The 23,676-nt window shown below is 42.7% G+C and overlaps 1 long non-coding RNA gene across 1 annotated transcript; it reads right to left on the minus strand.

Moving 5' to 3' along the window:
- Positions 1-944: 944 nt before the first annotated feature.
- LOC147676761 (uncharacterized) lies at positions 945-12,667 on the minus strand. Its single transcript, XR_015302437.1, has 9 exons — positions 12,546-12,667; positions 11,097-11,217; positions 9,649-9,768; positions 8,200-8,320; positions 6,747-6,871; positions 5,297-5,418; positions 3,845-3,968; positions 2,395-2,516; positions 945-1,066 (listed from the first exon to the last, which is right to left on the minus strand). It is a non-coding gene; the product is annotated as an uncharacterized LOC147676761 (long non-coding RNA).
- Positions 12,668-23,676: the final 11,009 nt, after the last annotated feature.

The raw sequence follows: 23,676 nt of genomic DNA on the forward strand, positions 1-23,676 counted from the left end.
AGCATAATTTGCATCTTCTCTTTAGCCAAATCCTACCAGTGCAGCAATGGTGAAGTTGAGACTCTTATGCTCAAACCTGCGTTCATACAAATGTGTAAGTCTAAATAAAGTTCTAATTTCTTTCTTCGTACCATCTCATCTTTTCGTTGGGCATCCTATCTACCCTGCAACTCATCTCATTACCAAGATAAATGTATCCTACTCCTTGTTAGGCAACAGAGTGGCTCTCATGTCAGACAACATCTTCCTTTACCTTCATGATGCCAGCTGATTTGCAACAGAGTGGCCTTCTAGTCAGAAAACATCTTGCTTTATGATGTCAGACTGCTAGGCAACAGAATGGCACCTCATGTCAGACAACTTCTTGCTTTAGCTTTATGATGTCAGACACCCCTGGACCAATTGTCCTTGTGGAAGCTAACCACACAGGAGGATGAGATATCAGAAGTTACGCAGTAGGTTACTATCTGTATTCATGACTGCCAGCCACGTAGGAGGGGGAATGGTAAAGGAATGGGAACCAGTCGAAGCACTGTGTCCTTTTCGAAAGTGGGATTGAGGTACAACGACAGATTAACCTTAACAACAATCCATCTTGAGTATCAGAGTCCAACATACAGAGTGCAGGAGAAGAGGTTAGATGAGCTTCCTTCCTTGAGTATGTAACACTATTTTTTATAAGTGAGATGGTGCATTTCAGTCTCAAAGGCAGCAATTTCCTCGAATAGAACATTGCTAGCACCAGGATCTAAAGCAGGTTTTAGTAGAGTTTGAGTCAGTCAGTCTTTTATTAACTATCATGACCAACATAATGTGATTCATATTACTTCCATCTTGACAGAAATTATATTCAGGCACAGGCTCCCACTATAAATTAGTGAGGACATTCCGATGCTATTTACATCTTTTTAATGACTAAAAGAATGATTGGGAGTTTTACTTACCACATAAATTGGTAAAATGATGCAGTATGCCAGAAGACTTCCTTATTTTTTTTTGCTTCAGTCTCGGCAATTCAGAGAAACTCTGCTGTGAAACACTGCCACTGCTGGTCATTCAGTATAGTCTGCAGATGGAAAAGTCCACTGTTAGTACATTTAGTATAAGCAATACAAAAAGTTTAGATTTTTATAAAGGGTAACCAGATCAATACTATGGAGTCTGTTTTATCGTGAAAATCAACAGCTCAATTAAAAAATCAAATCTCAATTTGTGTTTATAACCTCTCATACTTCTCTGCATTCCCTTGCCTCATTTGCTAACACTCTCTAAACAATTGGAGCACGTACATTGGGATATAAATCTTTTTGCCAGCCAAGTGGCAGCGCACCCTTCTTACTTCCTTTGTTTTAGGATATGGTACACCAGTAGCGATTAAGCCAGCTGGTAAGTTGAGAGAGGAAGGGTTATGCTACAGTTAACAGGAATAATAGAAACTATGAATAGCATAATTTGCATCATCTATTTAGCCAAATCCTACCAGTGCAGCAATGGTGAAGTTGAGACTCTTATGCTCAAACCTCCGTTCATACAAAAGTGTAAGTCTAAATAAAGTTCTAATTTCTTTCTTCGTACCATCTCATCTTTTCGTTGGGCATCCTGTCTACCCTGCAACTCATCTCATTACCAAGATAAATGTATCCTACTCCTTGTTAGGCAACAGAGTGGCTCTCATGTCAGACAACATCTTCCTTTACCGTCATGATGCCAGCTGCTTTGCAACAGAGTGGCCTTCTAGTCAGAAAACACCTTGCTTTAGCTTTATGATGTCAGACTGCTAGGCAACAGAATGGCACCTCATGTCAGACAACTTCTTGCTTTAGCTTTATGATGTCAGACACCCCTGGACCAATTGTTCTTGTGGAAGCTAACCACACAGGAGGATGAGATATCAGAAGTTATGCAGTAGGTTACTATCTGTATTCATGACTGCCAGCCACGTAGGAGGGGGAATGGTAAAGGAATGGGAACCAGTCGAAGCACTGTGTCCTTTTCGAAAGTGGGATTGAGGTACAAAGACAGATTAACCTTAACAACAATCCATCTTGAGTATCAGAGTCCAACATAGAGAGTGCAGGAGAAGAGGTTAGATGAGCTTCCTTCCTTGAGTATGTAACACTATTTTTCATAAGTGAGATGGTGCATTTCAGTCTCAAAGGCAGATATTTCCTCAAATGGAACGTTGCTAGCACCAGGATCTAAAGCAGGTTTTAGTAGAGTTTGAGTCAGTCAGTCTTTTATTAACTATCATGACCAACATAATGTGATACATATTACTTACAGCTTGACAGAAATTATATTCAGGCACAGGCTCCCACTATAAAGTAGTGACAACATTCCAATGCTATTGACATCTTTTTAATGCCTAAAAGAATGATTGGGAGTTTTGCTTACCACATAAATTGGTAAAATGATGCAGTATGCCAGAAGACTTCCTTTTTTTTTTTTGCTTCATTCTCGGCAATTCAGAGAAACTCTGCTGTGAAACACTGCCACTGCTGGTCATTCAGTATAATCTGCAGATGGAAAAGTCCACTGTTAGTACATTTAGTATAAGCAATACAAAAAGTTTAGATTTTTATAAAGGGTAACCAGATCAATACTATGGAGTCTGTTTTATTGTGAAAATCAACAGCTCAATTAAAAAATCAAATCTCAATTTGTGTTTATAACCTCTCATACTTCTCTGCATTCCCTTGCCTCATTTGCTAACCCTCTCTAAACAATTGTAGCACGTACATTGGGATATAAATCTTTTTGCCAGCCAAGTGGCAGCGCACCCTTCTTACTTCCTTTGTTTTAGGATATGGTACACCAGTAGCGATTAAGCCAGCTGGTAAGTTGAGAGAGGAAGGGTTATGCTACAGTTAACAGGAATAATAGAAACTATGAATAGCATAATTTGCATCTTCTCTTTAGCCAAATCCTGCCAGTGCAGCAATGGTGAAGTTGAGACTCTTATGCTCAAACCTGCGTTCATACAAATGTGTAAGTCTAAATAAAGTTCTAATTTCTTTCTTCGTACCATCTCATCTTTTCGTTGGGCATCCTATCTACCCTGCAACTCGTCTCATTACCAAGATAAATGTATCCTACTCCTTGTTAGGCAACAGAGTGGCTCTCATGTCAGACAACATCTTCCTTTACCTTCATGATGCCAGCTGATTTGCAACAGAGTGGCCTTCTAGTCAGAAAACATCTTGCTTTAGCTTTATGATGTCAGACTGCTAGGCAACAGAATGGCACCTCATGTCAGACAACTTCTTGCTTTAGCTTTATGATGTCAGACACCCCTGGACCAATTGTCCTTGTGGAAGCTAACCACACAGGAGGATGAGATATCAGAAGTTACGCAGTAGGTTACTATCTGTAATCATGACTGCCAGCCACGTAGGAGGGGGAATGGTAAAGGAATGGGAACCAGTCGAAGCACTGTGTCCTTTTCGAAAGTGGGATTGAGGTACAAAGACAGATTAACCTTAACAACAATCCATCTTGAGTATCAGAGTCCAACATACAGAGTGCAGGAGAAGAGGTTAGATGAGCTTCCTTCCTTGAATATGTAACACTATTTTTTATAAGTGAGATGGTGCATTTCAGTCTCAAAGGCAGCAATTTCCTCGAATAGAACATTGCTAGCACCAGGATCTAAAGCAGGTTTTAGTAGAGTTTGAGTCAGTAAGTCTTTTATTAACTATCATGACCAACATAATGTGATACATATTACTTCCATCTTGACAGAAATAATATTCAGGCACAGGCTCCCACTATAAAGTAGTGACGACATTCCAATGCTATTGACATCTTTTTAATGCCTAAAAGAATGATTGGGAGTTTTACTTACCACATAATTTGGTAAAATGATGCAGTATGCCAGAAGACTTCCTTTTTTTTTTTTTTGCTTCAGTCTCGGCAATTCAGAGAAACTCTGCTGTGAAACACTGCCACTGCTGGTCATTTAGTATAATCTGCAGATGGAAAAGTCCACTTTTAGTACATTTAGTATAAGCAATACAAAAAGTTTAGATTTTCATAAAGGGTAACCAGATCAATACTATGGAGTCTGTTTTATTGTGAAAATCAACAGCTCAATTAAAAAATCAAATCTCAATTTGTGTTTATAACCTCTCATACTTCTCTGCATTCCCTTGCCTCATTTGCTAACACTCTCTAAACAATTGTAGCACGTACATTGGGATATAAATCTTTTTGCCAGCCAAGTGGCAGCGCACCCTTCTTACTTCCTTTGTTTCAGGATATGGTACACCAGTAGCGATTAAGCCAGCTGGTAAGTTGAGAGAGGAAGGGTTATGCTACAGTTAACAGGAATAATAGAAACTATGAATAGCATAATTTGCATCTTCTATTCAGCCAAATCCTACCAGTGCAGCAATGGTGAAGTTGAGACTCTTATGCTCAAACCTGCGTTCATACAAATGAGTAAGTCTAAATAAAGTTCTAATTTCTTTCTTCGTACCATCTCATCTTTTCGTTGGGCATCCTGTCTACCCTGCAACTCATCTCATTACCAAGATAAATGTATCCTACTCCTTGTTAGGCAACAGAGTGGCTCTCATGTCAGACAACATCTTCCTTTACCTTCATGATGCCAGCTGCTTTGCAACAGAGTGGTCTTCTAGTCAGAAAACATCTTGCTTTAGCTTTATGATGTCAGACTGCTAGGCAACAGAATGGCACCTCAAGTCAGACAACTTCTTGCTTTAGCTTTATGATGTCAGACACCCCTGGACCAATTGTCCTTGTGGAAGCTAACCACACAGGAGGATGAGATATCAGAAGTTACACAGTAGGTTACTATCTGTATTCATGACTGCCAGCCACGTAGGAGGGGGAATGGTAAAGGAATGGGAACCAGTCGAAGCACTGTGTCCTTTTCGAAAGTGGGATTGAGGTACAAAGACAGATTAACCTTAACAACAATCCATCTTGAGTATCAGAGTCCAACATAGAGAGTGCAGGAGAAGAGGTTAGATGAGCTTCCTTCCTTGAGTATGTAACACTATTTTTCATAAGTGAGATGGTGCATTTCAGTCTCAAAGGCAGATATTTCCTCAAATGGAACGTTGCTAGCACCAGGATCTAAAGCAGGTTTTAGTAGAGTTTGAGTCAGTCAGTCTTTTATTAACTATCATGACCAACATAATGTGATACATATTACTTACAGCTTGACAGAAATTATATTCAGGCACAGGCTCCCACTATAAAGTAGTGACAACATTCCAATGCTATTGACATCTTTTTAATGCCTAAAAGAATGATTGGGAGTTTTGCTTACCACATAAATTGGTAAAATGATGCAGTATGCCAGAAGACTTCCTTTTTTTTTTTTGCTTCATTCTCGGCAATTCAGAGAAACTCTGCTGTGAAACACTGCCACTGCTGGTCATTCAGTATAATCTGCAGATGGAAAAGTCCACTGTTAGTACATTTAGTATAAGCAATACAAAAAGTTTAGATTTTTATAAAGGGTAACCAGATCAATACTATGGAGTCTGTTTTATTGTGAAAATCAACAGCTCAATTAAAAAATCAAATCTCAATTTGTGTTTATAACCTCTCATACTTCTCTGCATTCCCTTGCCTCATTTGCTAACCCTCTCTAAACAATTGTAGCACGTACATTGGGATATAAATCTTTTTGCCAGCCAAGTGGCAGCGCACCCTTCTTACTTCCTTTGTTTTAGGATATGGTACACCAGTAGCGATTAAGCCAGCTGGTAAGTTGAGAGAGGAAGGGTTATGCTACAGTTAACAGGAATAATAGAAACTATGAATAGCATAATTTGCATCTTCTCTTTAGCCAAATCCTGCCAGTGCAGCAATGGTGAAGTTGAGACTCTTATGCTCAAACCTGCGTTCATACAAATGTGTAAGTCTAAATAAAGTTCTAATTTCTTTCTTCGTACCATCTCATCTTTTCGTTGGGCATCCTATCTACCCTGCAACTCGTCTCATTACCAAGATAAATGTATCCTACTCCTTGTTAGGCAACAGAGTGGCTCTCATGTCAGACAACATCTTCCTTTACCTTCATGATGCCAGCTGATTTGCAACAGAGTGGCCTTCTAGTCAGAAAACATCTTGCTTTAGCTTTATGATGTCAGACTGCTAGGCAACAGAATGGCACCTCATGTCAGACAACTTCTTGCTTTAGCTTTATGATGTCAGACACCCCTGGACCAATTGTCCTTGTGGAAGCTAACCACACAGGAGGATGAGATATCAGAAGTTACGCAGTAGGTTACTATCTGTAATCATGACTGCCAGCCACGTAGGAGGGGGAATGGTAAAGGAATGGGAACCAGTCGAAGCACTGTGTCCTTTTCGAAAGTGGGATTGAGGTACAAAGACAGATTAACCTTAACAACAATCCATCTTGAGTATCAGAGTCCAACATACAGAGTGCAGGAGAAGAGGTTAGATGAGCTTCCTTCCTTGAATATGTAACACTATTTTTTATAAGTGAGATGGTGCATTTCAGTCTCAAAGGCAGCAATTTCCTCGAATAGAACATTGCTAGCACCAGGATCTAAAGCAGGTTTTAGTAGAGTTTGAGTCAGTAAGTCTTTTATTAACTATCATGACCAACATAATGTGATACATATTACTTCCATCTTGACAGAAATAATATTCAGGCACAGGCTCCCACTATAAAGTAGTGACGACATTCCAATGCTATTGACATCTTTTTAATGCCTAAAAGAATGATTGGGAGTTTTACTTACCACATAAATTGGTAAAATGATGCAGTATGCCAGAAGACTTCCTTTTTTTTTTTTTTTGCTTCAGTCTCGGCAATTCAGAGAAACTCTGCTGTGAAACACTGCCACTGCTGGTCATTTAGTATAATCTGCAGATGGAAAAGTCCACTGTTAGTACATTTAGTATAAGCAATACAAAAAGTTTAGATTTTCATAAAGGGTAACCAGATCAATACTATGGAGTCTGTTTTATTGTGAAAATCAACAGCTCAATTAAAAAATCAAATCTCAATTTGTGTTTATAACCTCTCATACTTCTCTGCATTCCCTTACCTCATTTGCTAACACTCTCTAAACAATTGTAGCACGTACATTGGGATATAAATCTTTTTGCCAGCCAAGTGGCAGCGCACCCTTCTTACTTCCTTTGTTTTAGGATATGGTACACCAGTAGCGATTAAGCCAGCTGGTAAGTTGAGAGAGGAAGGGTTATGCTACAGTTAACAGGAATAATAGAAACTATGAATAGCATAATTTGCATCTTCTCTTTAGCCAAATCCTACCAGTGCAGCAATGGTGAAGTTGAGACTCTTATGCTTAAACCTGCGTTCATACAAATGTGTAAGTCTAAATAAAGTTTTAATTTCTTTCTTCGTACCATCTCATCTTTTCGTTGGGCATCCTATCTACCCTGCAACTCATCTCATTACCAAGATAAATGTATCCTACTCCTTGTTAGGCAACAGAGTGGCTCTCATGTCAGACAACATCTTCCTTTACCTTCATGATGCCAGCTGCTTTGCAACAGAGTGGCCTTCTAGTCAGAAAACATCTTGCTTTAGCTTTATGATGTCAGACTGCTAGGCAACAGAATGGCACCTCATGTCAGAAAACTTCTTGCTTTAGCTTTATGATGTCAGACACCCCTGGACCAATTGTCCTTGTGGAAGCTAACCACACAGGAGGATGAGATATCAGAAGTTACGCAGTAGGTTACTATCTGTATTCATGACTGCCAGGCACGTTGGAGGGGGAATGGTAAAGGAATGGGAACCAGTCAAAGCACTGTGTCCTTTTCGAAAGTGGGATTGAGGTACAAAGACAGATTAACCTTAACAACAAGCCATCTTGAGTATCAGAGTCCAACATAGAGAGTGCAGGAGAAGAGGTTAGATGAGCTTCCTTCCTTGAGTATGTAACACTATTTTTCATAAGTGAGATGGTGCATTTCAGTCTCAAAGGCAGATATTTCCTCGAATAGAACGTTGCTAGCACCAGGATCTAAAGCAGGTTTTAGTAGAGTTTGAGTCAGTCAGTCTTTAATTAACTATCATGACCAACATAATGTGATACATATTACTTCCATCTTGACAGAAATAATATTCAGGCACAGTCTCCCACTATAAAGTAGTGACAACATTCCAATGCTATGGACATCTTTTTAATGCCTAAAAGAATGATTGGGAGTTTTGCTTACCACATAAATTGGTAAAATGATGCAGTATGCCAGAAGACTTCCTTTTTTTTTTTGCTTCATTCTCGGCAATTCAGAGAAACTCTGCTGTGAAACACTGCCACTGCTGGTCATTCAGTATAATCTGCAGATGGAAAAGTCCACTTTTAGTACATTTAGTATAAGCAATACAAAAAGTTTAGATTTTCATAAAGGGTAACCAGATCAATACTATGGAGTCTGTTTTATTGTGAAAATCAACAGCTCAATTAAAAAATCAAATCTCAATTTGTGTTTATAACCTCTCATACTTCTCTGCATTCCCTTGCCTCATTTGCTAACACTCTCTAAACAATTGTAGCACGTACATTGGGATATAAATCTTTTTGCCAGGCAAGTGGCAGCGCACCCTTCTTACTTCCTTTGTTTTAGGATATGGTACACCAGTAGCGATTAAGCCAGCTGGTAAGTTGAGAGAGGAAGGGTTATGCTACAGTTAACAGGAATAATAGAAACTATGAATAGCATAATTTGCATCTTTTCTTTAGCCAAATCCTACCAGTGCAGCAATGGTGAAATTGAGACTCTTATGCTTAAACCTGCGTTCATACAAATGTGTAAGGCTAAATAAAGTTTTAATTTCTTTCTTCGTACCATCTCATCTTTTCGTTGGGCATCCTATCTACCCTGCAACTCATCTCATTACCAAGATAAATGTATCCTACTCCTTGTTAGGCAACAGAGTGGCTCTCATGTCAGACAACATCTTCCTTTACCTTCATGATGCCAGCTGCTTTGCAACAGAGTGGCCTTCTAGTCAGAAAACATATTGCTTTAGCTTTATGATGTCAGACTGCTAGGCAACAGAATGGCACCTCATGTCAGAAAACTTCTTGCTTTAGCTTTATGATGTCAGACACCCCTGGACCAATTGCCCTTGTGGAAGCTAACCACACAGGAGGATGAGATATCAGAAGTTACGCAGTAGGTTACTATCTGTATTCATGACTGCCAGCCACGTTGGAGGGGGAATGGTAAAGGAATGGGAACCAGTCAAAGCACTGTGTCCTTTTCGAAAGTGGGATTGAGGTACAAAGACAGATTAACCTTAACAACAATCCATCTTGAGTATCAGAGTCCAACATCCAGAGTGCAGGAGAAGAGGTTAGATGATCTTTCTTCCTTGAGTATGTAACACTATTTTTCATAAGTGAGATGGTGCATTTCAGTCTCAAAGGCAGATATTTCCTCGAATAGAACGTTGCTAGCACCAGGATCTAAAGCAGGTTTTAGTAGAGTTTGAGTCAGTCAGTCTTTTATTAACTATCATGACCAACATAATGTGATACATATTACTTCCATCTTGACAGAAATAATATTCAGGCACAGGCTCCCACTATAAAGTAGTGACAACATTCCAATGCTATTGACATCTTTTTAATGCCTAAAAGAATGATTGGGAGTTTTGCTTACCACATAAATTGGTAAAATGATGCAGTATGCCAGAAGACTTCCTTTTTTTTTTGCTTCATTCTCGGCAATTCAGAGAAACTCTGCTGTGAAACACTGCCACTGCTGGTCATTCAGTATAATCTGCAGATGGAAAAGTCCACTGTTAGTACATTTAGTATAAGCAATACAAAAAGTTTAGATTTTTATAAAGGGTAACCAGATCAATACTATGGAGTCTGTTTTATTGTGAAAATCAACAGCTCAATTAAAACATCAAATCTCAATTTGTGTTTATAACCTCTCATACTTCTCTGCATTCCCTTGCCTCATTTGCTAACACTCTCTAAACAATTGTAGCACGTACATTGGGATATAAATCTTTTTGCCAGCCAAGTGGCAGCGCACCCTTCTTACTTCCTTTGTTTTAGGATATGGTACACCAGTAGCGATTAAGCCAGCTGGTAAGTTGAGAGAGGAAGGGTTATGCTACAGTTAACAGGAATAATAGAAACTATGAATAGCATAATTTGCATCTTCTATTCAGCCAAATCCTACCAGTGCAGCAATGGTGAAGTTGAGACTCTTATGCTCAAACCTGCGTTCATACAAATGAGTAAGTCTAAATAAAGTTTTAATTTCTTTCTTCGTACCATCTCATCTTTTCGTTGGGCATCCTGTCTACCCTGCAACTCATCTCATTACCAAGATAAATGTATCCTACTCCTTGTTAGGCAACAGAGTGGCTCTCATGTCAGACAACATCTTCCTTTACCTTCATGATGCCAGCTGCTTTGCAACAGAGTGGCCTTCTAGTCAGAAAACATATTGCTTTAGCTTTATGATGTCAGACTGCTAGGCAACAGAATGGCACCTCATGTCAGAAAACTTCTTGCTTTAGCTTTATGATGTCAGACACCCCTGGACCAATTGTCCTTGTGGAAGCTAACCACACAGGAGGATGAGATATCAGAAGTTACGCAGTAGGTTACTATCTGTATTCATGACTGCCAGCCACGTTGGAGGGGGAATGGTAAAGGAATGGGAACCAGTCAAAGCACTGTGTCCTTTTCGAAAGTGGGATTGAGGTACAAAGACAGATTAACCTTAACAACAATCCATCTTGAGTATCAGAGTCCAACATCCAGAGTGCAGGAGAAGAGGTTAGATGAGCTTTCTTCCTTGAGTATGTAACACTATTTTTCATAAGTGAGATGGTGCATTTCAGTCTCAAAGGCAGATATTTCCTCGAATAGAACGTTGCTAGCACCAGGATCTAAAGCAGGTTTTAGTAGAGTTTGAGTCAGTCAGTCTTTTATTAACTATCATGACCAACATAATGTGATACATATTACTTCCATCTTGACAGAAATATTATTCAGGCACAGGCTCCCACTATAAATAAGTGAGGACATTCCGATGCTATTTACATCTTTTTAATGCCTAAAAGAATGATTGGGAGTTTTACTTACCACATAAATTGGTAAAATGATGCAGTATGTCAGAAGACTTCCTTTTTTTTTTTGCTTCAGTCTCGGCAATTCAGAGAAACTCTGCTGTGAAACACTGCCACTGCTGGTCATTCAGGATAATCTGCAGATGGAAAAGTCCACTGTTAGTACATTTAGTATAAGCAATACAAAAAGTTTAGATTTTTATATAGGGTAACCAGATCAATACTATGGAGTCTGTTTTATTGTGAAAATCAACAGCTCAATTAAAAAATCAAATCTCAATTTGTGTTTATAACCTCTCATACTTCTCTGCATTCCCTTGCCTCATTTGCTAACACTCTCTAAACAATTGTAGCACGTACATTGGGATATAAATCTTTTTGCCAGCCAAGTGGCAGCGCACCCTTCTTACTTCCTTTGTTTTAGGATATGGTACACCAGTAGCGATTAAGCCAGCTGGTAAGTTGAGAGAGGAAGGGTTATGCTACAGTTAACAGGAATAATAGAAACTATGAATAGCATAATTTGCATCTTCTCTTTAGCCAAATCCTACCAGTGCAGCAATGGTGAAGTTGAGACTCTTATGCTCAAACCTGCGTTCATACAAATGTGTAAGTCTAAATAAAGTTCTAATTTCTTTCTTCGTACCATCTCATCTTTTCGTTGGGCATCCTATCTACCCTGCAACTCATCTCATTACCAAGATAAATGTATCCTACTCCTTGTTAGGCAACAGAGTGGATCTCATGTCAGACAACATCTTCCTTTACCTTCATGATGCCAGCTGCTTTGCAACAGAGTGGCCTTCTAGTCAGAAAACATCTTACTTTAGCTTTATGATGTCAGACTGCTAGGCAACAGAATGGCACCTCATGTCAGACAACTTCTTGCTTTAGCTTTATGATGTCAGACACCCCTGGACCAATTGTCCTTGTGGAAGCTAACCACACAGGAGGATGAGATATCAGAAGTTACGCAGTAGGTTACTATCTGTATTCATGACTGCCAGCCACGTTGGAGGGGGAATGGTAAAGGAATGGGAACCAGTCAAAGAACTGTGTCCTTTTCGAAAGTGGGATTGAGGTACAAAGACAGATTAACCTTAACAACAATCCATCTTGAGTATCAGAGTCCAACATACAGAGTGCAGGAGAAGAGGTTAGATGAGCTTCCTTCCTTGAGTATGTAACACTATTTTTTATAAGTGAGATGGTGCATTTCAGTCTCAAAGGCAGCAATTTCCTCGAATAGAACGTTGCTAGCACCAGGATCTAAAGCAGGTTTTAGTAGAGTTTGATTCAGTCAGTCTTTTATTAACTATCATGACCAACATAATGTGATTCATATTACTTCCATCTTGACAGAAATTATATTCAGGCACAGGCTCCCACTATAAATTAGTGAGGACATTCCGATGCTATTTACATCTTTTTAATGACTAAAAGAATGATTGGGAGTTTTACTTACCACATAAATTGGTAAAATGATGCAGTATGCCAGAAGACTTCCTTATTTTTTTTTGCTTCAGTCTCGGCAATTCAGAGAAACTCTGCTGTGAAACACTGCCACTGCTGGTCATTCAGTATAATCTGCAGATGGAAAAGTCCACTGTTAGTACATTTAGTATAAGCAATACAAAAAGTTTAGATTTTTATAAAGGGTAACCAGATCAATACTATGGAGTCTGTTTTATTGTGAAAATCAACAGCTCAATTAAAAAATCAAATCTCAATTTGTGTTTATAACCTCTCATACTCCTCTGCATTCCCTTGCCTCATTTGCTAACACTCTCTAAACAATTGTAGCACGTACATTGGGATATAAATCTTTTTGCCAGGCAAGTGGCAGCGCACCCTTCTTACTTCCTTTGTTTTAGGATATGGTACACCAGTAGCGATTAAGCCAGCTGGTAAGTTGAGAGAGGAAGGGTTATGCTACAGTTAACAGGAATAATAGAAACTATGAATAGCATAATTTGCATCTTCTCTTTAGCCAAATCCTACCAGTGCAGCAATGGTGAAATTGAGACTCTTATGCTTAAACCTGCGTTCATACAAATGTGTAAGGCTAAATAAAGTTTTAATTTCTTTCTTCGTACCATCTCATCTTTTCGTTGGGCATCCTATCTACCCTGCAACTCATCTCATTACCAAGATAAATGTATCCTACTCCTTGTTAGGCAACAGAGTGGCTCTCATGTCAGACAACATCTTCCTTTACCTTCATGATGCCAGCTGCTTTGCAACAGAGTGGCCTTCTAGTCAGAAAACATATTGCTTTAGCTTTATGATGTCAGACTGCTAGGCAACAGAATGGCACCTCATGTCAGAAAACTTCTTGCTTTAGCTTTATGATGTCAGACACCCCTGGACCAATTGTCCTTGTGGAAGCTAACCACACAGGAGGATGAGATATCAGAAGTTACGCAGTAGGTTACTATCTGTATTCATGACTGCCAGCCATGTTGGAGGGGGAATGGTAAAGGAATGGGAACCAGTCAAAGCACTGTGTCCTTTTCGAAAGTGGGATTGAGGTACAAAGACAGATTAACCTTAACAACAATCCATCTTGAGTATCAGAGTCCAACATCCAGAGTGCAGGAGAAGAGGTTAGATGATCTTTCTTCCTTGAGTATGTAACACTATTTTTCATAAGTGAGATGGTGCATTTCAGTCTCAAAGGCAGATATTTCCTCGAATAGAACGTTGCTAGCACCAGGATCTAAAGCAAGTTTTAGTAGAGTTTGAGTCAGTCAGTCTTTTATTAACTATCATGACCAACATAATGTGATACATATTACTTCCATCTTGACAGAAATAATATTCAGGCACAGGCTTCCACTATAAATTAGTGAGGACATTCCGATGCTATTTACATCTTTTTAATGCCTAAAAGAATGATTGGGAGTTTTACTTACCACATAAATTGGTAAAATGATGCAGTATGTCAGAAGACTTCCTTCTTTTTTTTTTTTTGCTTCAGTCTCGGCAATTCAGAGAAACTCTGCTGTGAAACACTGCCACTGCTGGTCATTCAGGATATCCTGCAGATGGAAAAGTCCACTGTTAGTACATTTAGTATAAGCAATACAAAAAGTTTAGATTTTTATAAAGGGTAACCAGATCAATACTATGGAGTCTGTTTTATTGTGAAAATCAACAGCTCAATTAAAAAATCAAATCTCAATTTGTGTTTATAACCTCTCATACTTCTCTGCATTCCCTTGCCTCATTTGCTAACACTCTCTAAACAATTGTAGCACGTACATTGGGATATAAATCTTTTTGCCAGCCAAGTGGCAGCGCACCCTTCTTACTTCCTTTGTTTTAGGATATGGTACACCAGTAGCGATTAAGCCAGCTGGTAAGTTGAGAGAGGAAGGGTTATGCTACAGTTAACAGGAATAATAGAAACTATGAATAGCATAATTTGCATCTTCTCTTTAGCCAAATCCTACCAGTGCAGCAATGGTGAAGTTGAGACTCTTATGCTTAAACCTGCGTTCATACAAATGTGTAAGTCTAAATAAAGTTTTAATTTCTTTCTTCGTACCATCTCATCTTTTCGTTGGGCATCCTATCTACCCTGCAACTCATCTCATTACCAAGATAAATGTATCCTACTCCTTGTTAGGCAACAGAGTGGCTCTCATGTCAGACAACATCTTCCTTTACCTTCATGATGCCAGCTGCTTTGCAACAGAGTGGCCTTCTAGTCAGAAAATATCTTGCTTTAGCATTATGATGTCAGACTGCTAGGCAACAGAATGGCACCTCATGTCAGAAAACTTCTTGCTTTAGCTTTATGATGTCAGACACCCCTGGACCAATTGTCCTTGTGGAAGCTAACCACACAGGAGGATGAGATATCAGAAGTTACGCAGTAGGTTACTATCTGTATTCATGACTGCCAGCCATGTTGGAGGGGGAATGGTAAAGGAATGGGAACCAGTCAAAGCACTGTCCTTTTCGAAAGTGGGATTGAGGTACAAAGACAGATTAACCTTAACAACAATCCATCTTGAGTATCAGAGTCCAACATCCAGAGTGCAGGAGAAGAGGTTAGATGAGCTTTCTTCCTTGAGTATGTAACACTATTTTTTATAAGTGAGATGGTGCATTTCAGTCTCAAAGGCAGCAATTTCCTCGAATAGAACATTGCTAGCACCAGGATCTAAAGCAGGTTTTAGTAGAGTTTGAGTCAGTCAGTCTTTTATTAACTATCATGACCAACATAATGTGATTCATATTACTTCCATCTTGACAGAAATTATATTCAGGCACAGGCTCCCACTATAAATTAGTGAGGACATTCCGATGCTATTTACATCTTTTTAATGACTAAAAGAATGATTGGGAGTTTTACTTACCACATAAATTGGTAAAATGATGCAGTATGCCAGAAGACTTCCTTATTTTTTTTTGCTTCAGTCTCGGCAATTCAGAGAAACTCTGCTGTGAAACACTGCCACTGCTGGTCATTCAGGATAATCTGCAGATGGAAAAGTCCACTGTTAGTACATTTAGTATAAGCAATACAAAAAGTTTAGATTTTTATAAAGGCTAACCAGATCAATACTATGGAGTCTGTTTTATTGTGAAAATCAACAGCTCAATTAAAAAAATCAAATCTCAATTTGTGTTTATAACCTCTCATACTTCTCTGCATTCCCTTGCCTCATTTGCTAACACTCTCAAAACAATTGTAGCACGTACATTGGGATATAAATCTTTTTGCCAGCCAAGTGGCAGCGCACCCTTCTTACTTCCTTTGTTTTAGGATATGGTACACCAGTAGCGATTAAGCCAGCTGGTAAGTTGAGAGAGGAAGGGTTATGCTACAGTTAACAGGAATAATAGAAACTATGAATAGCATAATTTGCATCTTCTCTTTAGCCAAATCCTACCAGTGCAGCAATGGTGAAGTTGAGACTCTTATGCTTAAACCTGCGTTCATACAAATGTGTAAGTCTAAATAAAGTTTTAATTTCTTTCTTCGTACCATCTCATCTTTTCGTTGGGCATCCTATCTACCCTGCAACTCATCTCATTACCAAGATAAATGTATCCTACTCCTTGTTAGGCAACAGAGTGGCTCTCATGTCAGACAACATCTTCCTTTACCTTCATGATGCCAGCTGCTTTGCAACAGAGTGGCCTTCTAGTCAGAAAACATCTTGCTTTAGCTTTATGATGTCAGACTGCTAGGCAACAGAATGGCACCTCATGTCAGAAAACTTCTTGCTTTAGCTTTATGATGTCAGATACCCCTGGACCAATTGTCCTTGTGGAAGCTAACCACACAGGAGGATGAGATATCAGAAGTTACGCAGTAGGTTACTATCTGTATTCATGACTGCCAGCCACGTTGGAGGGGGAATGGTAAAGGAATGGGAACCAGTCAAAGCACTGTGTCCTTTTCGAAAGTGGGATTGAGGTACAAAGACAGATTAACCTTAACAACAATCCATCTTGAGTATCAGAGTCCAACATCCAGAGTGCAGGAGAAGAGGTTAGATGAGCTTTCTTCCTTGAGTATGTAACACTATTTTTCATAAGTGAGATGGTGCATTTCAGTCTCAAAGGCAGATATTTCCTCGAATAGAACGTTGCTAGCACCAGGATCTAAAGCAGGTTTTAGTAGAGTTTGAGTCAGTCAGTCTTTTATTAACTATCATGACCAACATAATGTGATACATATTACTTCCATCTTGACAGAAATAATATTCAGGCACAGGCTCCCACTATAAATTAGTGAGGACATTCCGATGCTATTTACATCTTTTTAATGCCTAAAAGAATGATTGGGAGTTTTACTTACCACATAAATTGGTAAAATGATGCAGTATGTCAGAAGACTTCCTTTTTTTTTTTTTTTGCTTCAGTCTCGGCAATTCAGAGAAACTCTGCTGTGAAACACTGCCACTGCTGGTCATTCAGTATAATCTGCAGATGGAAAAGTCCACTGTTAGTACATTTAGTATAAGCAATACAAAAAGTTTAGATTTTTATAAAGGGTAACCAGATCAATACTATGGAGTCTGTTTTATTGTGAAAATCAACAGCTCAATTAAAAAATCAAATCTCAATTTGTGTTTATAACCTCTCATACTTCTCTGCATTCCCTTACCTCATTTGCTAACACTCTCTAAACAATTGTAGCACGTACATTGGGATATAAATCTTTTTGCCAGCCAAGTGGCAGCGCACCCTTCTTACTTCCTTTGTTTTAGGATATGGTACACCAGTAGCGATTAAGCCAGCTGGTAAGTTGAGAGAGGAAGGGTTATGCTACAGTTAACAGGAATAATAGAAACTATGAATAGCATAATTTGCATCTTCTCTTTAGCCAAATCCTACCAGTGCAGCAATGGTGAAGTTGAGACTCTTATGCTTAAACCTGCGTTCATACAAATGTGTAAGTCTAAATAAAGTTTTAATTTCTTTCTTCGTACCATCTCATCTTTTCGTTGGGCATCCTATCTACCCTGCAACTCATCTCATTACCAAGATAAATGTATCCTACTCCTTGTTAGGCAACAGAGTGGCTCTCATGTCAGACAACATCTTCCTTTACCTTCATGATGCCAGCTGCTTTGCAACAGAGTGGCCTTCTAGTCAGAAAACATCTTGCTTTAGCTTTATGATGTCAGACTGCTAGGCAACAGAATGGCACCTCATGTCAGAAAACTTCTTGCTTTAGCTTTATGATGTCAGACACCCCTGGACCAATTGTCCTTATGGAAGCTAACCACACAGGAGGATGAGATATCCGAAGTTACGCAGTAGGTTACTATCTGTATTCATGACTGCCAGCCACGTTGGAGGGGGAATGGTAAAGGAATGGGAACCAGTCAAAGCACTGTGTCCTTTTCTTTTTTTTTTTTTTTTAATATCTTTATTCAGACAAAATTTCCCCCACCGCCCCCCCCCACATTTTTCTTTTACATCCGGTGTGTTTACAACATTACACAGTCATTTACAACAAATACAGATTTGTATTAATAAAAAAGTAAACAAAACAAAAAAATAAACAAAACAAAAGAGAAGAGAACCAAAATACATATTTAAGACAGCCGTGAAGAGAGGCAACAAAAACCGCTAAGCTTCAAAATAGTGCATCCTACGTTCTCTCCATAAAACTTATAAAGCTAACAAATTTCTCAACTACAATCAGAGACCGATTTCCTGCATTTCCATTTCTCAATAGGTAGCCATATCTTACCCCCCAGAGCTTTTGCCTTCCTTCCTCTTCTATCGTATATGGCCCTCTCCAGGTTGTATGTAGATAGTAGTCTTGCTACCCACGTCTGAAACGACGGTGCTGATTTCTCCTTCCATGCTTTAGCTACAATTATCCTAAATACTGCAGTGACCATGAATAAAAATTCTGGATAGGTTGTATTTACATCTAGGCTTACCCCCAAGATTATCAGCTCCTCAGTTAGTTTTGTTTGTATTCCCAGTGATTTATCCAGAAACTCTTCTATCGCCAGTTTTAGAGTATACAATTGTGGGCAGTTTGCAAACATATGTGTTATATTAGCCTGTGTAGAATTACACCTTGGACACGTTATTCCAGAGGTGCCGCCCCAGCTGGCTATTCTGGCTGGTGTGAAATATAATGAATAAACTGTTTTATAATGTTGAGTTTGAAGTGTCGCTGAGCATAAAATAGTTCGACCATAATCTAAAGAAGTTTGTAAGTCTTCCGGTCGTGCCTTTACCTGTTCTCTCCATTTATTACTGTATTTTTCTCTATCGTCTATCTTATAAACTTGGAGCTCTGCATACAGCTGTCTTATTGAGCATGCAAGGCTGCTTCCCAGGTATTCCATTATCCTACAGCTCTTCATCCCTCCTACACCCCCTGTTTTTGTGTGAAAGTAACTCCTCACTTGAAGGTATTTGAAGAAATTATTCCCAGCTATGTTATATCTTTGCTGTATATTTTGGAATGTTAAAATTGCCCCCTCTGCGTCCATTAGGTCCCCCAGTTTCTTAATCCCTTTTACATCCCATTCCCTCATAACTGTGTCACGGAAGATTTCCATTGGAAGATCATTGTTCATATAAAGCCTTAAATACCTGTTGTACCTTCCCAGTCCCAGTTTTTTCCTTATTGCTTTCCAAACTTTATAGATCGCACTCAGGGTCTTGAATCTTGTGTGCTTAAAGTATGCGAAGTCCACTGTTGTTACTAAGGCGTTTTCTGCCGCTTTACCCAAGAGGGCTTCATATACATTGGCCGGACCCTTTCTTCCCTCCTCCTCCTCCTGAGCACTTCCACCTAATAGTCCTTTGGAGTATTGTAGAGCTGTTGCCCAGTAATAAAATCTAAAATCAGGTGCTCCCCAACCTCCCCTTTCTCGTGATAGAGTTAAAAAACGGTATGCCCTACGTGTCTTCCCCTGTGCCCAAATTAGTTTATTAATTACTGATTCTATTTTATTAAACCATATCCCTTCAATAAAGAGTGGAATTGCCCTAAACAAATATAAAAATTTCGGAAAAGAGGGGCGTGGCCAAGATGGCGGCGGAGTAGGACGCCTTTTCGTGCCGCTCCGGCGCTGATCCAACAAAGCATCTAACAGCACGATTTTGGGGGTGCCCACGAGCCCCTACGGTGGCGGAGACGTTCGCCTAGCAGAGCGGCGGACGTTGGTGGGGTCGCCGAGGCGGTGTGGTCTTGGGAGCACCTGCGAGAGCGTCCGCAACCCGCGGCCTGTGAGACCCCGGGCTTTCCAGCCATCGCGGCCCGGCGTGGTCGAAGGGCGGGGCCCTAGATCCGCCTGCAGGCACTGGAGCAGACGGAAGGCTGTTCGGACCAGAGCTTGGACGAGGGAGGTCCTGACGACGAGACCCGGCTCATACCCCACCACACCTGGGGGGAGGTGGGGCACTGACCCCTGGCCGAGCAGTGACACTTGCACGACCGGTGGCGCCTTACTATCGCCATCGACCGGCCCTCCCCTCGCGGGTGGCGCCAGCGGCCTGCTCGAACTTTCGTAGCCCCGGGCCTGGTCGCAGCACGGAGCCGGATGGCGGCGGGGCCCAGGAGTGATTCTATCGCTTATTGGAGAGCGGAGGCTCGGAGGGCCGAGGCGGAAGGTCACCGGCTCCCTGGGATTCCCACCTGGATCGCGGGAGACGCTCCCGGGTTGAGTGCCTGTGTGTGGGGGGCCTGGAAACTCTTGGAGGCGACGGAGGGGACCGAGCACTTGATCCGCCTGCAGGCCCCGCTACTTCCCTTGGCCACGTGGGGCCGACACAGGGCGCGGTGAGCCGCCATGTCTACGGTGCAGCGCAAACGAAACCAGGGGAAGGACAAGGCCTCCCAACAACCGGCCTCCCCTGGAGCAAGTGGGTCGTCGAGGCACTCTGATGAAGACGCCCCAGCGACGAAGGCCTTCATGTCGGAGCTGTTCGCATCCATCAAGGAGGACATATCGGAACTCAGGACGCAGCTCGCCTCCGACCTACGGGAAGTGCGGAGGGACGTGGACGGCATAGGTGAGAGGGTGGCGACCCTGGAGGACAGGGACCTGAGCGTGGCCACCGACGTTCATATGCTCCAGCAAGATATAATCCGCCTCACCGAGCAGAATTTGGACCTTCAACTGCACACGGAAGACCTTGAAAACCGCTCCCGTAGAAACAACATCCGTATACGGGCGGTGCCTTGGGACGGTGAGGCGGGAGATCTCCGGGGGTACGTTCAGGAGCTGTTTCTCCAGGTCCTAGATGAGGCGGACACGACGGAAATACGGATGGACAGAGTGCACCGGGTGGGCTTGCCACGGCGAGGGGGGGGCCCTCCCCCCGACATATTGGTGTGCGTCCACGATTTTCAACTTAAGGAGAGGATACTCCGGAAGGCCAGGGCCGTCGAAACGCTGCAATTTCGGGGCCATCGGCCACAGCTCTTCCAGGACTTGGCCGCATCTACCCTACAAAAGCGAAGGGACTTCCGACCTATCACAGCGTTCCTGAAAGAGAGGGGGATCGCCTACTCCTGGGGGCACCCTTTCAGAATAATTTTCAGATGGCAGAATCGCCTGGCCCAAGTACGCACACTTCAGGCGGCAAAAGAGCTCTTGGGATTGGCGGATGTGCCGTCCTCGCAGGCCACGGCGGCCTCTCCGTCTCGACGGCGCCGCCGTTCGAACTCATGGCACAGGGTGGGGCGCTCCCCCGCCGGATCCCCTACTAGACAGCGTCCGGACCTTTCTACCAGCATGCAGGAACGAGGGGCGGCAGTCGCTTCGGTGGCCTCGGCCACGTTGGCCGACTCACAGCTCAGCTCTGGGGCGGCGTAACCCCCGAAGAATGGCGGATCGGCGCCGGGGAGGCTCGGGCCTTCTGATCGAGGGTTCTGCAAGTACTCTGGTGGGAGACGACCTCGATTACGGCCAAGGGGAATAGTGGTTTCATTCCTCTGGCCTGTCACTTGATTGGGGGCTTCCTACGGACTTCGGCCTGCTGATCTTGTTGAGTATGGTTTTTGCACTTTTTTTTCCATTTCTGTACAATGTTCTGTGTTGGTTCGGGGGGGTTTTGGTTGGGGGACTGTTGGGTTGGGGGGGGGGGCCCGTGACGGCGGGCGTTTGGGGTTGAATGCTGAGTGTGAGTGGTGGAATACGCGCCATGCTGTAGAGGGGCTGATCCTACGACTGTTCTGGAAACGTTTGGGAGCACGTGGTTGGGGGGAGGGGAGGAATGAGGGTTGGGCGCCATTTGCATTTCTGATAGCAAGCTCTATGTGTGGTGTCTATCATGCCGATTAGTATAGGCACTTGGAACGTCAAGGGCTTGAACTCCCCTCAGAAGAGACAGAAGGTCCTGAAATATCTTGTAGACCATCATCTTGATGTTGTGGGGCTGCAGGAAACCCATTTGACTCGAAAGGATGAACTGCGGCTCCGCCACAGGGCGTACCCCATTGTGTACAGGTCCTCAGCTGCCACGAAGCACCGGGGGGTAGCTTTAATGTTTAAGGCAGCGTTGCATTTTCAGCCTGTGGGGGTCCGCAACGATAGAGAGGGGCGGTGGTTGATGGTCAAGGGGCACGTCCAGGGCAGGCTGTGTACATTTGTGGTGCTCTACTTGCCTAATTCGGGCCAGAATAAGTATTTGCAGGAGCTGCTGGAGAAGGTGGGGGACTTTGCGGAAGGCCTTGTGTTCATGATGGGTGATTTTAACTTGGTTTGGGATGGAGAGGTGGATAGCTCGGGGGGGCGGAGGGCGGACACAGGGGTCTTCTCGGGGGCTACGCAGCGGGGGGTGGAAGAGATGGGTCTGGTTGATGGTTGGAGGTTTTTTCACCCTGATGTAAAGGACTATACGTTCTTTTCCCATGTACACCACTCCTACTCCCGTCTGGATTACGTCTTCCTCAGCCAATCACTTAGAGGGAACATATTAGATGCCGCCATTCTCCCGATCTCTGTGTCGGACCACAGTCTCCTGGTGCTCACGCTTCGGTGGTCGCCTCCGGACACCGCGAACCGGAAGTGGTACTTCCCGGCCTCGGTGGTCAGGGATGAGACGTCCCATCAGGCCTTGCGTCAGGCCATCCGGGACTTTTTTGATAGCAACCCCCCCTCGGACACGTCCCTAATGACCACCTGGGACGCCTTCAAGGCGACGATCAGGGGGACGTGCCTGGGCCTCAACTCGCAATTGAACACCTTACGTAGGAAGGAGAGGGAGGCGCTGGAGGCAGAGGTGCTCACGCTTGAGAGGGAGCACAAAGCTAATCCCTCGAGGGTGACCCTGCGTCCCCTGACGGCAGTGAGGGGCAAGTTGAAGGCGCACTATACGAATAGGGCTGAACTCACCCTCTTGCGGCTGGGTCGGCACTCCTACTCTGGGGGTAACAAGATTGGCAGACACCTGGCCCGGCAATTGAAAGATAAGAGGGAGCGTGAATACGTGGGTGGGATTAGGGACGTGGCGGGAGTGCTCCATCACAGTGACGGGGCGAAGGCTGATGTCTTTGGCCGCTTCTACGCCGCGTTGTACAAGGGGGAAGAGCTGGACACTGCTGAACAGCATGCATTCCTACAGCGCTTGTCGCTTCCGCAGGTATCAGGGGCCTGGAACGATCTACTTGATGCTCCGATCACGAGGGAGGAGGTCCTCGCTGCCATCAAGAACCTGAAATTACACAAAGCCCCCGGCCCCGATGGGTTCACCGCTGTCTTTTATCAGACCTATGCGACTGAGGTGTGTGACTTCCTGGTCGCCCTCTTTAACGATATGGTTGGATCTGGGGTGAATTCTGGGACCCTTGCGGAGGCGGTGATCACGGTCCTGCCGAAGCCAGGGAAGGACCCAGAGCAGTGTGCCTCTTACCGCCCCATAGCCTTGCTCAACATAGACGCGAAGCTCTACTCGGCTGTTCTAGCGAGCCGCCTGCAGGACCTGCTGCCGTCGATTATCCATGCGGACCAGTCTGGCTTCATCAAAGGCCGCCAGACGCATGATAACACTAGGAGGGTAATCCACCTTATAGAGAAGGCGGACAGGTTCCGCATCCCGGCGGTCTTGGTGGGGCTGGATGCGGAGAAGGCCTTCGACCGAGTGGACTGGGGCTT

Source organism: Lissotriton vulgaris, chromosome 12 (genome assembly GCF_964263255.1).
Source record: "Lissotriton vulgaris chromosome 12, aLisVul1.2, whole genome shotgun sequence".
NCBI lineage: Eukaryota > Metazoa > Chordata > Amphibia > Caudata > Salamandridae > Lissotriton > Lissotriton vulgaris.